At 37.7% G+C, this 8,273-nt stretch overlaps 1 long non-coding RNA gene across 1 annotated transcript; it reads right to left on the reverse strand.

Annotated features, from left to right (window-relative positions):
• Nucleotides 1–7,045: 7,045 nt before the first annotated feature.
• On the reverse strand, nucleotides 7,046–7,988 carry LOC309487428. Its single transcript, XR_014201846.1, has 4 exons — nucleotides 7,681–7,988; nucleotides 7,484–7,606; nucleotides 7,294–7,412; nucleotides 7,046–7,187 (listed from the first exon to the last, which is right to left on the reverse strand). It is a non-coding gene; the product is annotated as an uncharacterized lncRNA (long non-coding RNA).
• Between the last annotated feature and the right edge of the window lie 285 nt (nucleotides 7,989–8,273).

Here is an 8,273-nt window from a genome sequence, read left to right on the forward strand (position 1 = left end):
AGACTCAACTTGGACCGTGGTTTCATCACAATTTCACTTTAAGAATAGTTCACCACCCCGAAATAAGGTCTTGTCATCCTCATTTTGTACGAAACCAATGAGTCTCTTTGTGTGGACCACTTACCTAGTTTTGACACTGCAGTGCCTCATTCGCCCTCCCCTTCATTACATCGGTTCCCTGTACAAATAAAAGCATAAGGTAATAGCTACAACGCTAACAATTAAATGGCGGAATGAAGAGACTGTAGCTAACGTTAATTTTGCATTGTAAAAACGCTTTAGGAACAACTAGCCTACTTCGTTTTATACAAGTTCTAGAAACATTTAATTAACTCTAATTTAGAGCATTGATTAGACATAGGCCTACATAGACATACATACATTTATCAATTTAATTTTATGAAAAAAAATGTAAATATTGAGCAAAAACGCTCTCAACTCTTCTCCCTTCATTTGAAAACTGGTGTTCAAATAACATAGTGGTTAGGAACTATTCACTGAAGCAAAATAGCATTGAAAATGAAGTTACTCTTGTCCTTTAAGCCATTTCAAATTGGCTCATTTGAGAGCTATTTTGTCCCACAATTCTTATGAAAGACATGGCTGTGTAAATATATATTAAAACTTGCCTATAATGCCTGACTTTTTGCTTAAAGTATATATGAAACAATTAGTCTCATGAAGCTTTATGTTAAGAGAAACCTGGAAAAAAAAAAACCCAGTATACTCACTGAATTAATTACATTTTCTTTCATTATTCCAACTAAGCCATTTTGAAGCAACTCCAAACTTATTCAAGTCATGTTAACATGGTGTCTAAGAGACCTGTACAGTGACTGAGCAGGAGAAGATCCAGCAAACTGGATCCTGAGGATATATGGGGCATGAAGGGGTATCCAGGCTTGTTGTTGCAGGAGTGGCTGCTTCAACTGGGCTCTTGAAGCGGACGGTACATATAGGGAGGAGACTTCGAGTACCTGGGATGTTGAGGCTGTTGTGCTGCTGGGAAATATGGATCAAACATTGACATGGGAGGGAATATTTGTTGGTAAGGGTCTTGCAGCTGTAGGTGGCACAGTGGGAGGTACAGGCCGTACACCACGGCGACCAGGAGAATATGGAGGATACCCCCAGGGTCTTCCAATTGGGATAGGATCAAACATTTGTTGACTGTCAGTTGGGTCATGGTCTGGATCAATGGTTATTGGGGCCAGCATTGGTTGTGTCACAGGACAAGAATAAGTCAGTTCCCTGTCACAGTAAAAGGGAGCTGCATGTCAGTATCTGAGGAAGACATGGACCATCAACTAGCATACATAGTTGAATCAGACAAGGGCTCTTGATTATTCATACCTTAATTTCCCAACAGCTTCCTGTGAATGACGTAGTGACAACCAGTGAACCATCAACAGTCTCCAATGTGAATGAACATTTAGAATATGCTAGAAGCAGAGGCTGCCATGGTCCATCAACTAAGAGGAAACAAATAAAATAAAATGGCAAGCTCATTCACCTCTTAGATTAAACTCAAAGAATTATGTGACTTGCCTTTAACTTTAACATTATCTGCTCTGACAGCAAATGAGATAATCATGCCAGAAGGGATGCAGGACACTGTAGGGAGGGGAGGACTCACAGGGCAAGACATTTTCTCTGGAGCCCCCATTATAAAGAGTGGCAAAATATAACATCCACCCTGTTAGGAGATAAAAAAAAAATATATATAAAAAAAAAACAGAATTAAAAACCATTCATGCAAGGCCCACTTTTCATTAGTTTGGAGCAGAGCTACAATGCACTTGTCATCTTTAGCATGCAGACTAACCTGTTGTCTGACATGACAGCCCTGGTATGGAGCATCAAGAGAAACATCTCTGCGTGCCCGCTTCAGTGAGAAACCACAGCTGGCTGGCATCTCAGACAAAGGCACTGGTGACTCAACTCCTGATGAAGAAATGTTAAATTGTATTAATAATAAATAAAAAAAATTACATGAAATTGAATCATTTCCACAGTGCACAAAGAGACCCAGACATCACAGCTTAGCTAATGCTATAGTTAAGTAAAGAACAAGAGTCAAAGTTTGTCACTAAGTGTTTTTATTTGAAAATAAAGAAAACAAACAAACATCTCATTCCATTTTCAATTTCCTTTGAACAATCAGACCCGTATGCACTAAACTGTCATGAACTGCTCGGAGACGCAAAGGTTGAGGATCCTATGCTATAGCAGCCTACATTTTGAAATGTAACATTTTATTCTAGTAGTGCATTTATTAAAAATAAATACTAACATCGAAATTAAGTGATGTGTTATGTGGATCTGATGACAAATTCAGCTGTAGTGTAGATATATAAATACATTAATGAAAATATTTGTATCATGATGTTCTTTAACGAGGAGTTTAGTTATATAACAATTAGATTTCAACCAAAATAATACTAATAAATACAGTAAATCACTGCAGTCATTGAATCATTGATCTTGCGTAATTATATTTGGCCAGAGAATTTCATCAACATCACAACATATATTTTCATGAATCATGCATTGTGGGAAAAATTCATCCATGCTTGTGCCTCAACTTCTCCAGAGTACTTTTCCATTGTTTAAAGAAGACTTATTTGGTAAGGGTTTCGATCTTTCCATCTCTGAGAGGAAAATAACTCCTCAGTTGGATTCAGGAAAGGAGAATATGCTGGAAGGAATACTGAAATTTGAGTGATCCTCAAACCCCTCTGGCACCAGTGCTGAGTGGTGGAATGGACATTGTCTCAAACAAATAAAAAATTTCACTCCATTTGCTCCTGATCACTCTGCAGAAAGATGTTGAGGGAGTTTTTTGGGGTGTTTAGATGCCGTTTGGTGTTTTGTTCCCCAAGACATCATTGTGTGCCACCAGTGGTTGAAATTGTGGCACACATGATGTTGCCTCCTCGTTGTCCAGGGACATTGATGGCCAATCACAATTCTCCATCACATTTTTTTTGTGAAGATTGAAGCCGCTTCATCAATATACAAGTACTCATAATGAGATGCACTGCTATCTAACTCCAAAAAGAACACAAAGTATATACAATATGTTAGTTTTTGCCAGCATTGGTTGCAAAGTTGTACCAGCAGACCAGGCCTTTATTGTCGAGTAGCCTACAGCAATACAGCATATTTTATAATATTTTAACACGTAACGTTATACAATATTGCCTACATTTAAACTCTTGTAACAAACATTTTAAAAGTAATAATTAAACATTTAGGCCTAAATATTCAAGTGTAATCAACCGGTCTGTTATCCAATATCCACCGGATCAGCACTGGTTCTCGTGCCGGAGATGGACTTGAGCTCTGCGGGTGAACTTCTAACTTTAGACCACCGTCCTGGGTTTCACTCATAGCCGAAATATGCTGCGACGCGACTGATTCCATAACCTGCCAATAAACATACAGTGCAAATTTCTGAGAACATTTTATCATCCAAATAAGTAATATTCATTATCTTTAGGAATATAGTCGTGTTTTTTTAATGCAAGGCATTACAATCACGCGAAAAGACAGGCGCGACACTCGTTTAACAGAGTCAAATTGAGTCTCTGTATGTTCTTTCGCATTAAATAAAATGATTAGCACAGTAATGATTATACAGGTAAAATAAAACATACACAAACCTGAATTTCACAGAGGAAATGCACCAACTCTGCGACGCTGAGAAGAGAAGAGGAGAAATGTTCTGGAGACTGAAGAGAATTCAAACAGCCCGCGCTCACTTAACCGTTGAGTTGTTGTCATGTGAAGTCAGAGGGTGGGGGAGGGGTGCATTGTTTTAATTGAGTAAATTTAATCAATTTCTTATGTGTGTTAAATATAAAAAAAATATTGTTTTTAATTAAGTAATATTTGTGTTTTTTGAAACAGATCAGTTAATTATCCATTCTCAGATACTGTGATGGAAATATCACAAATATAATTAGCTAAGTGTATTTAAAATAAATAATTGGTTAGTCAAATACTAAATTATTTTAGTGAAAAACTTCAAACTTAAATATAACTGTAAATTTCAGACAAAATTCATTGTTGGATTTTTAGTCAATTATTTTGGTATGTTCAACTCAAACTATCAAGTAAATGATATTCAGAGATTTTATTAAGTTAATAAAGTTAATTATTACTGTGATATTTACTAAGCCACTGAATAATTTTTTAGAGTGTAAGAATCACTTCGACATTTAGGAAAGTTTTATGTTTGTAGGTTAACTGTTGTATACTAAACTTAGTGAGATAAAGTTTAGAGAAATTGTCACAAATGAAAATGTAATCTGGTGATGCAGGATTTAAAATGAAAACTATTGATATGTGAAATATGCAACTGTATCTTGTAGAATACACTCTAAAAAATAATTTTGAAATTAAAAGGTGTGCTTGTGTGTATAGTTTAAATGTTGTGTTTCATCTAAGGTTGATTATACAGTATATAACCATGATTGACTATAGGCGTAGGCTCCACTTAGTACAAGATAAGAACAAGAGCATGAGTGAAGTACAGCCATATACTGATTGGTAAACTGCACTGTGTTTTATACATGTCCATGCTGGACATTCATATTAAATTAGCATTATTTTCCTATGCTTTTACATCATGAAAATCTATATGGCTTTAGTTGTATGTAGGACATATATGACATAATATGATTAAAAATACATTAATATTATGCAATTTATATATGTGGGTTTTGCAGCATATATGTCCCTTACAATATTCTGTTGGAACAAGAATCACAGGTGTTTTTAGCAAACCTTTGTTTACAGTAAAAGTGCAGTAATTGCATGGTTCACATATTTGAACAAACTAGAGCTCTTACACCCTTGTCATTCTTATTCTTAGTTGTTTCCCTCCTTTTATAGATGTTGTATTTGAGAAAGCTGTGTAAACAATTAGGACATTTGCATTCAATGTGTATTGCTAAACTAGCAGATATCAATTTGGGGTTTATTGAAATTTGAACAAATAACAGAATTTTGTTTGTTGTGTTTGGAAAAATGGTAAGACCAAGAGAGTTTTGTAAGACCAAGAGAGTTTTGAGAGCAGTTGAGTTTGGAGAACTGTCAAATTGATAGAGGACCAAAAAAAAAAGAACATATATAGCCTAATTTCTACAAGAGGATCACTAAGGACCATCAACTCACCATTTAAACCACCCTGTCAATCATCTTGTCACAATCCTCCACATTCAATTACATTTTATTTCCTACCATTTCTGAGAGAAATGTAGCACATTGATCTGCCAGTATTGGGTTTCTTATATAGAACTCATGCATTTGCAATTTGTACAATGATGCATTTAAAAGTTTGACCAAATGTATCACAAAAGTTCACAATGCTGTTGCAAATTAAATATGTGGATAACATTGAATAAATATCTTGGTTAAATACTGAACACTGTAGTTCTAATCCTCATCCAATACACAATAGATTGTGGGCAATATAAGCCATTAGAATGTGCATGCCATGGATCCACACTTCAGATTTTGTGGACAAAGACCATGGCATCTTTGAAATATTTCAACATATGATTTGGGACACTAATTAAACAGAGTGAAATGTTTTATACAAATTATGTTTTATACAAAACTCATTGTATCAATGTCTCTGCTATCTGGGTATAGATTTTTAGAGCATAGGAGAACACCTGGGGGGGGGGGGGGGGGGGGGGGGGGGTCCACACATGACAGTTTAAGGTTTTTGGGGAACTCAACTTTGCTAGTGGTTTTTGCTGCAGGAGGAACGACACCGCAATTAGGGAACCAGTAAGTCATTCAAAAAAAAAAAAAGCACTTTAACAGAATGTTGCTCAGTTTGTCCCACAGTTCTAATCTTAGATTGAAGGACAAGACAGTAAAAATTAACTTAGGCATAACCAGTAAAAAAAAACCAAAAAAAAAAACCCAGCAACCATTAGAATCTCATGAAGTTTTATTAAGCACTAACACAAGTCATTGAAGTCTCATCCAGTATCAATTGCCACTTTGGTATACCTCAACAATTACTCATCTCATTCATTGTTTGCGAGACCAGTTGACAGAGGATGACCAAGCAGGAGAAGACACAAGTTTGTGGCTGCGAGGAGGAAAGACTGGATCCTGAGGATGCTGGGGCATGAATGGGTATTGCACAGGAGGCACAAAAGGTTGAGGGCCATACAACTTTGGGTACAGGGGAGGATAACCTGCAAACTGCTCAAACCAGGTAGCAGTGGTCGTGGAAGGTGTAGTGGTTGCTTCAACTGGGCTCTTGAAGGGGTACATATAGGGAGGAAACTTCGGATACCTGGAGTGTTGATGCCTCGGTGCTACAGGGGAACCTCTAGAATTAAAGTGATATGGATCAAACATTGACATATGATACATTTGATTGAACATTTGTTGTTTAGGGTCTTGAAGAGGAGAAGTAGTCGTTGTCACAGTGGGAGGTACAGGTCGTACACCAGGGCGACCATGAGAATTGGGAGGATACCACCAGGGGCTTCCAACTGGGAAAGGGTAAAACATTTGTTGACTGTCAGTTGGGTCCTGGACCGGAACTGGGGCCAGCGTTGGTTGTGTCACAGGACAAGAAAGAGTCACTTCCCGGTCACAGTACATGAAATGGAGCTGTATATCAGTATCCTGAGGAAGACATGCACCATCAACTAGCATCTATATACAGTAGTTCATGTTTTAAGTGGCTCAAAATCTTTCAAAGTTATACATGAATTTTGAACAATAGTTGCTCTTGTCTTAGGACAACTTTGATCCAATTCAAATGTTGACTACTGTAGTTGAATCAGACAAGGGCACTCTGTTATTCATACCTTCATTTCCCAACAGCTTCCTGTAAATGGTGCAGTGATGACCAGTGAACCATCAACAGTCTCCAATGTGAATGAACATTTAGAATATGCTAGAAGCAGAGGCTGCCATGATCCATCAACTAAGAGGAAAGAGAAAGAGAAATAAAACAAAGCTCTCACCTCTTAGATTAAACTCAAAGAATTATGTGACTTGCCTTGAACTTTAACATTATCTGCTCTGACAGCAAGTGAGATAATCATGCCAGAAGGGAGGCAGGACACTGTAGGGAGGGGAGGACTCACAGGGCAAGACATTTGCACTGGAGCCCCCATTATAAAGAGTGGCAGAACATAACGTCCACCCTGTTAGGAGATTTGGGTAGAAAAAGAAATCATGCAAGGCCCACTTTTCTCTTGGATTTGTAAGCAGAGCTACAATGCACTTGTCATCTTTAGCATGCAGACTAACCTGTTGTCTGACATGACAGCCCTGGTATGGAGCATCAAGAGAAACATCTCTGCGTGCCCGCTTCAGTGAGAAACCACAGCTGGCTGGCATCTCAGACAAAGGCACTGGTGACTCAACTCCTGATAAAGAAATGTTAAGGGTGTAAAAAAACAAACAAAAAAAACCCCCACACGCCTCCAAAACAACTTACCTCGATCAACCAGAAAGTGTGGCATCCTTATTTGTCCTGGAATGTGCAAGGTCATTGAATCATTTCCACAGTACACAAAGGGACCCAGACGGCGCAGCTTAGCTTTAGCAAGCTGGAAACGCTCTTAAAAACAATTCAAGTTAAGTTGTACTTCCCATTTAAAAGTAGGTCCCACTTTAAATTAAATATCAAATTACCTTCTTCATTTGACCAGTATTCATCAGACTGTTCTGCTGACCTCAGTCCAGATATTTCCATTTCTTTATCAGATACTACACCTTGAGCCCCAATTAAAAGTTTGCCAAAATGAATGGTATTTTCAGAGACTGCGCTGTAAGCAGTCCCAGTTTCAGAAAAGGACTCAGGACTAGCCCTTAAAGACGTCAACATGGTCACAGAGATTGTGAAAAGTAAGATATCCTTTGTCCAAGGCATGGTGAGTTTGTCGTACTACTCAACAGATCACCAAAAGGAAAAACCAACAACCCAAAGCTACTGAACAACTCTTGTCTATAAACATTGACAAGCTTATTGAGGCATAATGTGCTATTTGTACTCACTTTCGAATCATTCGCTGATACAGATTGACCAATCAAATCTATTCCTCAATCAGCTTGTTGTTTTCACCTGTGCCTCATTAAGCTGGCATACACAAGGGCTGAATTTGGAATAGCATACTAGCAGTGTATGCTATTGACAATTCAGTCAAGTGATGCCGAAATTCAGAACATGTGGTGTCTTTGTTGATAGGACTCAATAAGTTACAATAAGTTACAATAATCACTTTATT

Source organism: Leuciscus leuciscus, assembly GCF_965113295.1.
Source record: "Leuciscus leuciscus genome assembly, chromosome: 23".
NCBI classification, from domain to species: domain Eukaryota; kingdom Metazoa; phylum Chordata; class Actinopteri; order Cypriniformes; family Leuciscidae; genus Leuciscus; species Leuciscus leuciscus.